The 14276-nt window shown below is 34.1% G+C and overlaps 1 long non-coding RNA gene across 1 annotated transcript in view; it reads left to right on the forward strand.

Annotated features, from left to right (window-relative positions):
* Positions 1-1272: 1272 nt before the first annotated feature.
* The window catches only part of LOC105875412 (uncharacterized), a 104294-nt gene continuing 91290 nt past the window's right edge, over positions 1273-14276 (forward strand). The window contains exon 1 of the long non-coding RNA XR_012914503.1: positions 1273-1394. This is a non-coding gene — a long non-coding RNA (uncharacterized LOC105875412). The remainder of the gene's footprint in view (positions 1395-14276) is intronic.

Below are 14276 nucleotides of genomic sequence, written 5' to 3' on the forward strand. Positions count from 1 at the left end.
CTGAACTTGGTAATTTTTTTTCTTTTATTTCATCATATTATGGAGGTACAAATATTGTTAGGGTTACAAATATTGCCGCGGCCCCCTCCCTCCCCCGATATGCGCAGTCCACTGGTGGTGTGCACCTCACGCCTTAGGGAAGCGTACACCCCTTTCCTCCTCCCCACTCCCGCCTGCCCACCACTTATTTAATGAACTTGGTAATTTTTAAAAGAACATCAGTTTAGTCTTCTTAGACACTAATTCCCAAGAGTTTTAGGTTTTTGCATAAAACTAATAACTCACAACCAATTTTTTTCAAGGACTCAGCTGGTAGGATTACATATAAGAACTCTTTTTCCAAACTACATGCTGTGGAACACTGGTATGTTGGTTATGACTTATAATCTTTCTGTAGGATTCTAAGTTACACAGCTTATTTAATAAAAAGAAAAAAACCTGTTCAAAAATTGCTATCAAAGGATCGGTCTGATTCAGTTGTGCTTCTTTATACATTATCACAAGAAAAGCAGTCTGGAAAATTAGAAAAGGCACTACTGGGTTAGCTATAATTGTTACTACTACTTTTATATTCAGATAAAAATCAATAAATTTTATACTAAATTATAAGCCAGGTATTCAAACTAAAGGTTTGGGTCTAACGGTTTAGCTGTGAGCATCTCTGGAGTATGGACCCTATGCTGGCAGATTCTTCTGGCAAAGAAAGTAGCATCAAGGGAGAAGCACATTTTTAAAAGTTAATCTCCATACTTACCTCTTCCAATCGATTGTCTCTCATCAATGACTTTTCTTGAATCACAGTGGTTTAAACAAACAACCATAAATATTTGTTAAACCAGTTAATTAAATAATATGCTGTTAAGTAAAGTTACATACGATTGTGATCTTATTAATTCAGCTTTTAGCTAGTTCTCTTTAGCAAGAAAATGTTTTTTCACAAACTCCATTTGGGGTCTCATTTTCAACCACAGATCTAAAGCTATCTAGAAGGCATATGTCTAAGATCATTTTTGTTGCTACAATACAATATCACAGATAGAGTAATTTATAAGAAGGAATTCATTTCTTACAGTTCTGGAGGTGAGAGGTCAAAAATGCCGAGACTGGCATCTGATGAGGGCCGTCGACCTCTGTCATCACTTGGCGAGGCGCTACCTGGTATGAGAACAGGAACATACTGCCACTTCAGGTCTCTATTCCTCTTCCTTTAAAGCCACCAGTGCCATGATGAAAGCCCTGCCCTGATGACGTTAACTAATTCTAATTACCTCCCAACGGCCCCACCTCCAGCCAACATACGACTCTAGGATTAAGTTTCTAACACACGACATTTAGAGGACGTGTTCAAACCACTGTAGCATGCGAAGCCATGAGGTAGGAGTGCGACCCCTGAGGTAAGCTGGGCGGATTCGAATGCCAGCTCTGCAGCTCAGCGGCCTGTGGCTGTGCGAGCACTCTTAACCACTCTAATGCTTGGTGCTCTTATCTGCCCAGTGGAGATAATAACATACTTCATAGAATTGTTGTGAGGGTCTAAGGAAAAGGTTTAAAGTAGCTAGTAAAGTAGCTTTACAAACATAAAATAAAGCTCGGAGAATTATTAATACTAATTGCAGATGGTGAATACAAAAACATGCATGCTAAATGACTAGCTTCATTATACATGGTACATGAATTATATACGGAAGAATATAACAGAAAACCTACTGATGTAATCAATGCCTAAAAGTTTATTTTATTCTACATATCATGAAGTCCAGAGAGGTAAGTAGTATAGGCCTGCTATGAAGATTCCTAATTACTTAAGGAGCTCAGTTTCTTATCTTTATTTCTGGCCATCTTTAGCTCAAGGTTCTTAGGTTCAAAGTACAGCATGGCCCATTATGGCTGCTGAGGCATGAGACCATCACCTATAGAACCTACGTAAGAAGAAAAGGAGAAGAGCAGACAGGTGTACCTCACAGTCACAGTTGAGTTAAAACTTTTTATAAAGGTTTTCTAGAATCCCTGAAAACTAACATCCTTTTATAGCTCATTAGCAACTTTTATTTCCTAGAAAAGCTGGGACTTTGCCACTCTAAATAAAATCAAGTTCCATTCATAAAAATAAAACATATTAGACAATCAAGTAGCATTTCTCCTTTATAATATGTTTTCTTAAAAAAAGAGGGATTCACAATTTAGCTAAAATTAGCTGAAATGGGTAAATTATTCAGATAAAAGGAACATCTTGAAACAGGACAGCCATTTCAAAGTTTAAAAGTTTAGACTTGCAGACAGCGTATTACATAGCTCGACTCTTACATATTCAGAGTATTCTAGCAGAAATTATCACAATTGCTACAAGCTTTGCCAATAATTTATATAACTACTCATTATGTAGCTTGATTCAAGGTTTCTAATTCACATAGGCAGTAAATTTTCTCACCACAAAACTCTAATAGTAGAATGACTGTTGCTTAAGTAATAAAATCAGGTAGTTATTTAATATTTACATTATGGCAACATGAAGCAAAGAGAATGAAGACATGCAAACCCAAGGGCAAGAAAAGTTTGTATTATATATTGAAAATTTTAAAATTATTTTTATGTTAAATAATCATAATAATAAAAAGAAAATATATGGAGAGATTGGGAAACTATGTTCCCTACCATATCTGTCTAAAATGACATGGCTCCTTTTTTAAGGAAAAATATCAAGAAACAGCTATGGTTACCCTGGAAACTATATTAAAAATAAAAAGAAAATGTGGAATGTTTTCAAGTGATAAGTACATTTAAAAGGGGCACACCCGCTTACTGAAGAATCAAATATAACTTGAAGCTTAAGCTTAAAATTGCAGGAAATGTGTCATAGACTCATCAATTTTAAACTCTAAATAGTCTCACCTTTCTTAAGAGAATAAATTAACTGCATTGAGGAATGAATATTAAAATGTGTTATCATAATATTAAAAAATTAATAAACTCAAAAGATATGCTGATGGTTAAATGTTACTGAAAATTAATAGAAAAAAGTATCTCTAAGAAGTAAAAACAATTATAATAAATTGTAAGTCATGTCAAAATACCATAAAAATAAGCAGAGGCTCACAGGAGCATCCTTGAAATTGTACTACTTCTTTTTTATTTTAATTTATTTCTATGGGACAATTCTGAATGTGTTTGCTATAGACATGTCCGACAATAGTTTAAACAATAACCCCTGTTTTTGCTGCCTGCAGTTCTGTACCTGCCATCTCATGTCCTGGCCCACCGTGCTCCGCACAGCTCTGTGTGTGCATCTTTGCCCTGTGGTCCCCACTGACTGGGGAGTTTTCTTCCCCTTCCGTGGATTCTCACATTGTTTACTTTTTAGTACTTTCATGTTAAAATTTCTCAGTGAGGCTTTGTAGCTATAAAAGAACAACTTATTGTCATTTAGATATATTTTAGATATTTCATAATTATTATTATCTTCAATGACCCTATTTGTCCAATTAATTTTTTATTATAAATTATTTTGCCTATCATTATTTGAATGTAGCCCTTTCAAAGTAGAGACATCGCCACTTGCACTATGATTTCCCTAATGCTTGATTGGTGTCTGGTATTCAGTAAGAGCTCAATATATATTTTTAATGCAATAGACTTTAAAGAAAATTTTACAAAAAGCAAGCATAATGAATGATAGAATCCATGAGAAAATTGCAAGATTTATGATAATTATAATGCCGCCCCCAAATCATATTTATTTCAGAAAAGGCACATTACCTAAAATATGTATCAAAATATATACATTTGCAAGAAGCAGAAATCATTTTATCATTTTTTCTTTTAATAAATTATGAATGATGAGTTATGAATCCGCAAGCTAAAAAGAATATCAAAGCAATGAAATAAGATTTAAACCGATTAAGAAAATAATGTTGAAAGATGAAGTTTGAAGAAGGAATTGTCAATTTTCCAGACACCTGCTCTACTGAGCTCTCAGAAACTAAGAGCACTTAGTTTGCCAGATGGAAAGAGAATACTTAAAGAAAAGATGAATTGATAGAAGAAAATAAATAACAAAGTAATCAAAAAGAAAAAGGCCCTTTACAATTTCCTTCAGCAATCAGTAACTTCAAACAAATGATACTGTGCCTTAAGTTCTCTCAAAGAAACTGTGAAGGTAAAATCTAAAAATAACAAAATAAAATAAACAATAATTTTGAAATCATAACAACACTAAAAATAAAATCTTCCAGAAAGTACAGCAGAATAGGTATAGAAATAAAGTACAGAAATTTACTGAAATAACTTTACATAAAAAAATAGGGTCTAATACATGATCTTATTATTCTCCTTCATCTTCCTCATGATCAGATTCCAATACACCATTTCTTTTATTTTAAATCTATTTTTCCTTTATACATTTTAGTTCCCATTATTCTCCAAAACCATTTCATAAATCGAAGTCCTGGTCAAATTTCAAGTTCTACCATATTCTGGATGCATAACATTGAACAAACTATTGACTTATCTGAGAAACAATTTCCCCATGAGAAGGGAAACAAAGATAACATCATTCCATATGTTTGTTGTTATTTGTCTCATATTAAACACTAATATGATATAAAGTCTTAGAATCCTTTACATCTGTAAACTATTGACACCAAAATTAAATTTGTTTGTGTGGAGCATATCTATTAATACTTACTGTATTGGAAAATTGAACTGAATAAACCTTTAAAAATATGTATGTATAAATTTTCTTAAAACAATAATAAGTCTACCACGTACTAATATAAAATATATTTTATAAAAGACAATTGCATTTTCTGAAGCCAAAAAATAATAGATCATTGGCCTTGAATTATTTTTTTGCAAATCACTTTGATGTCAAGCTTAATAGAAGACTCCTGAATTCTTGCATCTGCTTCTGCATCAAACACGTTTTGTTTGAAGCATATGAAGAGATTATAATCTTATAGTATTTTATAGCAATGTTTGATCATTTTAGCTATTCTTATTTGATACCATACCAAAATATATCAAGTGGTAGTTTTGCTTTTGTCTATATTATTTATCTAGTTATTTTTTTAATTTAAAAATATTAAAGGGGTACAAATGTTTTTGTTACATGCATCCTTGTGTAATGCTTAAGTCACAGCTTTTGGTGTGCCTAAAAACAGTGTTCATTGTGCCTGATAAGTAAGTTTATAATCCTCGCCCTCCTCCAACTCACCCCTTCTTGGTTTTCAATGTACTTTACATCTCTTTGTGTACATGTGCACCTGTCTTTTACTTCCCATTTATTAGTGAGTGCATGGATTGTTTGTTTTTCCATTCCTGAGATACTTCATTTAGGATAATGGTCTTTAGTTCTATTCAAGTTGCTGAAAGCTATTGTTATACTTTTTATGGCTGAATGGTACTCCATGGTATATTTACATCACATTTTCTTTATCAATTCATGAATTGATGGTCACTTAGGTTGATTCCACATCTTTGCAATTGTAAATTGTGCTGCAGTAATCACTTGTGTGCAATTGTCTTTTTGATAAAATGACTTCTTTACATTTGGTAGATAAGATACTCAGTAGTGGGATTGCTGGATTGAATGGTAAGTCTACATTTATTTCTTTGCGGAATCTCCATACATGTTTTCCATAGAGGTTGTACCAATTTGCATTCCCACCAACAGTGTATAAGTGCTCCTTTCTCTCTGCATCCATGCCAGCATCTACCATTTTTTGACTCTTAGTAATGGCCATTCTGACAGAGGTAAGGTGATACCTCATGTGATTTTAATTTGGATTTCCTTGATGACTAGTGATGTTGAGCATTTTTTCATATGTTTGCTGGCCATTAGTCTATCTTTTTGGAAAAAAAATTATGTTAATGTCTTTTGCCCCTTTCTAATGGCTTGTTTTTTTTCCTTGCTGATTTTTTTGAGTTCTTTGTAGATTCTGGATATTAGACCTTGAACAAATACATAGTTGGCAAATATTTTCTCTCTTTCTGTATTTTCTCTGTTGATTATTTCCTGTGAATAAGTATTTTTAATTTAAGTCCATTCTATTTATTTTATTATTGTTGTATTTAACTTTGCCTAGGAATTTATATTGCCTAAAGAGGTTTTTTTTTTAATTTTTAGTTTTAGAATTTTTATGTTTCATGTGTTACATTTAAGTCTTTCATCAATCTTGAATTAATTTTTGTATATGGCAAGAGATAGGTGTCCTGTTTCATTCATCTGCATGTGACTATCCAGCTTTTCCAGGACCATTCTTCAATGCGGCTTCATTTCTCCAGTGCATGTTGTTGTCTGCTTTGTCAAAGATCAGATGGCTGTAGGTAAATGGTTTTATTTCTGGGTTCTGTTCCATTAATTTATGTCTCTAATTTTATGACACTACCATGTTGTTTTGGTTAATATAGACTTGCAGCATAACTGGAAATCAGATAATGTGATGCCTCCAGATTTGTTCTTTTTGTTTAAGATTGCTTTGGCTACTCAGGCTCATTTTAGGTTGTAAACAAAGTTTAGGTTTATTTATTCCAGATCTGGAAAATATGACATTGGTATTTTGATGAGGATTGGGTGGAATCTGTTAAACACTTTGGTCCATATGGACATTTGAACAATGTTAATTCTACCAATCCATGAGCATAGGGATGTTTTTCCATTTGTTTGTGACATATATGATTTCTTTCATCATTATTTTGTAGTTTTCCATGTACAGACTTTTCACCTCTTTAGTTAAATATATTCCTGGGCATTTTATTCTCTTTCTAGCTGTTGTAAATGGTACTAAGTCCTTGATTTGACTCTCAGCTTGATGATAATTAGTATATAGAAATGCTACTTATTTGGGTACATTATTTTGTAACTTGAAACTTTGCTGAGTTTCAATCTAGAAGTCTTTTGGTGGAATCTTCAGGGTACAAGATCTTATCTTCAGCAAACAGGGATAATTTGACCTCCTCTTTCCTGGTTTGGATATTCTTTATTTCTTTCTCTTGCCTGACTGCTCTGGCTAGGACTTCCATTACTATGTTGATTAGATGTGGTGACAATGGGCACTCTTGTTCCAGTTATTAGAGAAAATGCATTCAACATTTCCCTGTCTATTATGATGTTGACTGTGGGTTTGTTGTATATGGATTTTATAATTTGAGGGTTGTTCCTTCTATACTTATAGAAGGGGTTTTTTTGTTCAGGGTTTTTATCATAAAAGGGTGCTGGATTTTATTGAATACTTTCTGTATCTATTGAGATGATCATATCATCTTTGTTTTTATTTCTGTTTATATGATGAATCACATTTATTACTTGGTGTATGTTGAACCATTCTTGCATGGATGAAATCCACTTGGCCATGGCAAAGTATCTTTTTGATGTGCTGTTGAATTGGTTTCCTACTATTTTGCTGAGGATTTTTGCATCTCTATTTATAAAATATTGGTATGTAGTTTTATCTTTTTGTTGTGTCCTTTTCTGGCCTGCTATCAAGATGATATTGGCTTCATAGAATTATTTAGGAAGGATTCCTTCCTTCTCAATGCTATTTATTAGTTTCTGTAGAATATATACCAGTTCTTTGTAGGTCTGGTAGATTTTGGCTGGGAATTCATCTGGTCCCAGGATTATTTTGTTTGTTTTCCATTACTGGTTCAATCTTGCTGCTCATTATTGATCTGTTCAGGATTTCTATTTCTTCCTGATACAGGCCTGGGAGGTTATGTGTTTCCAGAAATGTATCCATTTCCTCTAGGTTTTCTAGTTTGTATGTATAAAGTTTTTTGAAGTATTCACAGATGATATTTAGTATTTCTATGTTATCAGTTGTAATGTATCTTTTTTCATTTCTGATTGAGCTTATTTGAGTCCTTTCTCTCCTATTTCTGGTTAATTTGGCTAGTGGTCTATTGATTTCATTCATCTTCTCAAAGAAACACCTTTTTGTTACATTGATCCTTTATATTGTTTTTTTTTTCCCTTCCTTTTGCTTAGTTGTGCTCTGAAATTTGTTATTTCTTTTTTTCTGCTGATTTTGGTTTTCTGTGATCTTCTTTTTATAATTACTTGAGATATAACATTGATAATTTTTATCCTATCTTTTTGATATAGGCATTTAAATCTATGAAATTCCTCTTAAGTTTGCTTTTGTTGTTTCCTATAGATTTTGAAACCTGGTGTCCCCTCTGTCATTTGGTTTGAGGAATCATTTTATTTGCATCTTAATTGCATCATTGACCAAAGGATCATTCATCAGTAGGTTGTTTAGTTTCCATGACTTTGTGGAGATTTGATTCTATTGAAATTGATTTCTAAATGTATTCCACTCTGGTCTGACAAGATGTATGGCATGATTTCTATTTTTCTTTAATTTTCTAAGACTTATTTTGTGACCTAAGTTATGATCAGTCTTGGAACATGTCCTATGTGTTCATGAGAAGAAAGTCTTTTCAATAGTTTGGGGGTACCATGTTCTATAAATGTCTGTTAGGTCTATTTGTTCTAGAGTCCTGTTTACGTCCAGTGTCTCTTTATTGATTTTCAGCTTCAGTTATCTGTCTAGTTCTGTCACTGGGGTGTTGAAGCCTCTTGCAATTATTATGCTACTGTTTATTTCTATGCTTATGTCTAGTAGTATTTGTTTCATGAACGTAGGAGTTCTGGCATTAGATGCATATATAATTAGGATTGTTATGCCTTCTTATTGAATTGCTCCCTTTACCATTAAATAATGAACATCTTTATCTTTTTTTTTACAATTTTTGATTTAAAGTCTATTTTATTTGCTATGAAAATGGCTACACCTGCTCTTTTTTAATTTCCATTGGTGTGAAATATTTTTTCCATACTATTACCTTGAGTCTTTGCGTGTTCTTGAGAGAGAGATCGGTTTGTTGGAGATAGTGTATACTTGGTTTATGCTTTTTCATCCATTCAGCCAGTCTGTGTCTTTTAAGTTCAGTATTAAGACCATTCACATTCAATGTTAGTATTGATATATGGGGTACAGTTCTGTTCATCATGTTGGGTAATACCTTGTTGTTTTGTTCTCCCTCTTGTGTTATTGTTGTATAAGAGCTGTGTGCTTTAACTTTCGGTTGTTTTTACACTGGTGGGTATCTATTATGCTGTTCCCTGTATAGTGCAATTTTAAGCATTTCCTGAAGGAAAGGTCTAGTTGTGACAAATTCCCTTAGTGTTTGCTTGTCTGGAAAAGTCTTTATTTTTTCATAATTGATAAAACTTAATCTGTGGGATATAAAACTCTTGGCTGGCAGTTATTCTGTTTAAGAGGACTAAACATTGGGCCCCAGTCCCTTCTGCCATATAAGGTCCTGCTGTTGCCCTGCTGGGTTTTCCTTTGTAGGTTAGTTGTTGCTTTCATCTTGCAACTTGTAGAATTTTCTTCTTTATTTTGACTTTGGCTAAGTTGACGACTCTGTGTCTTGGAGATGTTCTATTTGCTATAAATCTTTCCAGTGTTTGATTACCATCTTGTATCTGGATATCTGAATCTCTGGGGATAGTAAGAAAGTTTTCCTCAATCATTTCTTCAAATAGGTTTACCATGCTTTTTGCTTTTTCATCTTCTCCCTCAGGGATACCTAAGATTCTTTTATTGTCCCACAATGTATGGTCCCATATCTCTCTGAGTGATTGCTAATTCTTCTTCTTTTTTTTTTTTTTTTCTGTATCTTTTACTGACTGGGTTATTTCAAAAGCCTTGTCTTCAAGATATGATTTTTTCCCTTCTAAATAGTCTAACCTGTTGTTGAATATTTCTGCTGTATTTTGAAATTTCCTGAATGACTCTTTCATTTTTCTAAGTTCTGCTATATATTTTCTATGTTCTCTATTTAGCAAGTTTTTCATTTTTTATTCATGTCTTAAAATTTTGGGGGCTTCTTTGTGTTGATTTTCAACTTTCTCTTCAATCCCATTCATCTTATTTGCCATCCATATACAGAATTCCATCTCTGACATTTCGACAATTTTCTTTAGGTTGGAGTCTATTGCTGGAGATCCTTCAGGGTTTTTGAAACAGCTTGTTTTTCATGTTGCCAAGAGTTCTTATTTTGTTTCCTTCTCATCTGACACCTCTTCTCACAGCTCAAGACAGATAAGTTTACAGTTCACCTGTTCTCATGAGCCGGGAACTCTCCTAAGTAGGGGAGGTCCTTGCATGGCACACGTATGTCCCCCACTCTGAAAAAAATGACCTAGCATAAGATGTGTGAATGCACTGTGAGCATTTAATACTGCTGCTCTCCTTCATCTCCTGTCTCACTTTTCCCCTCTGGTTGTCACTTTCAGCCCCTGTGTTGCAGAGTGAATGAATGCTACACCTAGTTCTATCAGCAGCTGTGATTGTCAGCCCTTGCTGGCTTTGGTGCTGACCCACTCAGATACATGGGTGGTGACGTCTTTCAGCTTGTGGGCCCTTGAGTGCTTCCCTACACATGTCCTAGGGCCCCAATGATTGTCTGCTCCAGCCAGCTTAAGAGCTGTCCCACTCAGATCTCCAAGTAACAGTGTTTGTTCTTTGGTGCTGACTTCAGTGCAGCCTTGTCCACATCCATGGGTGCTTTCTACAGCCAGCTTGAGGGCTACCCCACTCAGATCTTTGGGTGACAATGCTTGTTGGTGGGTGACAGCTTAAGCACAGCTCCACCTGCACTTGCAGGCAGTGGTGATTGTCAGCCCCCACCAGATTGAGAATGGCCCAGTTTAAATCTGCAGATGGCACTAATTGATGGCCTGCAAAGAGGAAGTTTCTTAAAGAAGAAAAATATATAATTGCCTGCATCAAAATTAAAAAATTCTATGGATACCCCAATAACACCAGTTTTATTAACTCATATTGTATACCTGTCATCAAAACATCACTTGTATCCTATAAATGTATACAACTATTATGTACCCATAATTTAAAATAATTTTTAAATAAAATACATTATTAATAAGATGAAAGGCAAGACAGACTGAGAGAAAATATTTTCAAATCACTCATCTGATGAAAGACGTATTTAGAATATATTAAAAGCTCTCAAAATTTGCTTTAAGAAACAAAACCATCAAATAAAAAATAGTAATTTGAGCAGATACTTCATCAGAGAAGATACACAGATGGCAAATGAGTACATGGAAAGATACTCAACATCAATATTCATTAGCAATATGCAAATTAAAAGTATAATATGTGATATCCCTAAACACCTACTTGAATGTCTAAATTTGAAAGGACTTATAACAAGTGTTCGTGACAATGCAGAGGACTTATAAGACAATGCAGAAGTCTTATACATTGCTAATGTGAATGTAAGAATTATACAATCATTTGCAAATAACAGTTTGGCAGTGTTCTAAAACGTTAAGCTCACACCTACTGTGTGACCTAGCATTCACCTTCCAAGTATTTACCCAGGAAAAATGAAAGCATATGTCCCACCAAATCTTGTATACAAATTTTCATAACTCTATATGTAACTGTGAAATTTTTTTAAATAATCAAATGGCCATTACAGGTGTATGGATAAACAAAGTATAGTATAAACATACAAAGGAATGGTATTCAGTAATAAAATGAAATGAAATGTTGATGCACACAACATGGATGATTATGAAAATTATGCAGTGCAAAAAAGGTCAAAGCATATACCCTATGATTGTCTTTACATAAAATTGTGGAAAACACAAGCTACACTATAGTAAAGTAAATCATTCCTTTACTACAGAAATTAGGGAGTGGGACAGGTAGCATGGAGAGGCAGGAGAGCCTGGTTACACAGAAGCATAGGTAGCCTTTTGAGTCTGATAGATTTCTTCATTATCTTGATTGTAATGATGGCTTCATGGGTGTATACATATGTCAAAACTTATTGAATTTCATGCCCTAAATATATCCAGTTTATGGTATATCAATTAAATCTCAGTACACGTTAAAAAATAAACTCATGTAGTTCTTTTTTTGTGTTAAGGACATTCCAATTCCACTCTTTTAGTTATTTTAAAGTATATCCTAATTTATAAAAAATAGTCATATACTCACAAGTGCTCAATAAAATTCAATAATATTCATTCTCTTTAAGGACATTCTTAAGTAAAATTGGAATTTTTAAAAAATCAGTCAATGTGTGGCAGCAAAGAATACAGCAGCTACTAACAGTGGGGTCACTGCCCTCGCTTTGTGCTGCGGCACCAAAAGCTTTAGCACCACCAGAGCAAATGTTAACAGAGTTGTTTGAAAATAAATCAGGAGATTTAAGAAGTACTCAACATTTCATTATGTCAGTACTCCTTTTTATTATCGTTGCTGAGCATTCACACACACACAAACACACACACACACACACACACACACACACACACACACACATTTGGGACAGACACTGAATGGAAGCAAGCAAAATAGCAAGTCCAGACACAATTTTAAATTCATCCACAGGTCCGATATTAACTTACTGTTTGTAGCTAAATCTTTAATTTGACAAGTTACTGTATTACTGAACAAAGGCAGTGCCATGATTTGCTTTATTGATTGTTCATTCCGCATACTTTCAGTATTGTCAACTGCACAACACGTTATTAGTCTCTCAGCGCTTGTGTTGCTTCTCTAGCCAATGACAACTGGCCCTGCGAAATGCTTCTCTGGCTTCTTCATTTCTGGTTGAAAAGACGTAACAAACAATTGCTGGCTGTGTAAGAGCTTACCAAATCTTACACATAAGAGCTGTGTAAGCTCTTACCAAATGTAAGAGCTCACATAACATTTGTATTTGTATTTTATTTTTTAAATACTGAATAATAAACTTAACTAGCATCATATACTATGCAAATATATCTTGTTGCATAAGACACAATCCGGTAAATTATTAATATTTACAAAGACAAGGGAAGCTACATTTTTCATAATTTTTTTCCTCATTTTCAATTTTTACAGCTTCTTTCTTCTATTCATCAGAGAATTCTTTGATGTGTCAGTTTCATCTTTTTCCTCAGCATTTTTACATGTGGGTGGTACAGCTGTATATTGAGACAATGACTTTTCTAATCTTTTATTAAGCCAATGATACATCCTTAAATATAAGTAAAATATTTTATAAATACATTTTTTATTTGAATGAGTTATTAATAAATATAAAAGTAATGAGTTTTACATAAGATTTTTGAAATTGTTTGCGAAAAATCTATTAAAATATTTTTGTGAAATAAGGCAACAGGAAAATTTTGGAGTTTCAAAATGATAAGATATTGGATAATGACGATGTTACAGGGATTACAGTAGATATGCCAGATAGATAACTGATAGATAGATTAAAATTGAAATATTGAAAACAGAGTTAATCTCCGCAAAAGCACAGGTTATACCCTAAACCTACTAACTTTGATAATATTTTAGAAAACAGAAGTATATAAAAGGAAACATTCCATTTATCATCAGAACAATAATGTCACCATATGTCAGACACCTTCTGGAAAACTCCACTGTACACATGGGAAAGCTAAGAGTGAAAGAGGCATATAAACGCTTAGCACTATTAAAAAAGTAATTTTGACCTTGCAAGTTTTCTGAAGACCCCACTGGGGTCCTCAGAAAACTTTGAGACCCCACTGGCCCTGAGGCAACATTTCTGAGAGCCACCTTAGATGAAGAAAAATCTTAGAATGATGATGATTTGTTTTTTAAGGGTTTATTGTGGAGTGCTATTGGGTAATATGCTTTCTAGGAGGTGAGATTTGGACATTTATAAACTAAGTTTACAAATGAGGCCTTTTCCAATCTTATGAGGAACACTGAAACTGGACTGGCACTTCAGAGTTGAATTGAACTGCAAGAGAGGGCTGTGCCTTCGTGTCCCAGCTCATTATTAGCCACGCGCTGCCCACTCCGAGGGGACATACACCTGCTGAGGCAGCCCCTGCATCTGAGGGCTACGAGCCATGAGCAGTCAGTTTCACCAGCATTGGGTTTAGTGTGTTGGACTTAAAGTGGAGACCTAAGCAAGTCAACAAAGACTGTGTGTGTTTATGTGCATGTGTGTTTAAGAGAGAGGAGAATGCACACATGCTAAGCAGGTATAGCACAGTGCCGTAGCAGAAAAATAAGAAATGAAAGATACTCAGTTTAATGGCAAAAAAGCAAAAAATATAAGAGCATGGCTAAAAACAAATATTGAAATGTAATGGACAAAGGGCCATACTGGCGTAGTTTTCCAGGGACGCATCTTTAGTCTACTGATGTATTTTGAGACCCACTCCCCTCTTCTGCCCCTCACTTTACTTCCAAATT

This window comes from Microcebus murinus, chromosome 23, assembly GCF_040939455.1.
Source record: "Microcebus murinus isolate Inina chromosome 23, M.murinus_Inina_mat1.0, whole genome shotgun sequence".
NCBI lineage: Eukaryota > Metazoa > Chordata > Mammalia > Primates > Cheirogaleidae > Microcebus > Microcebus murinus.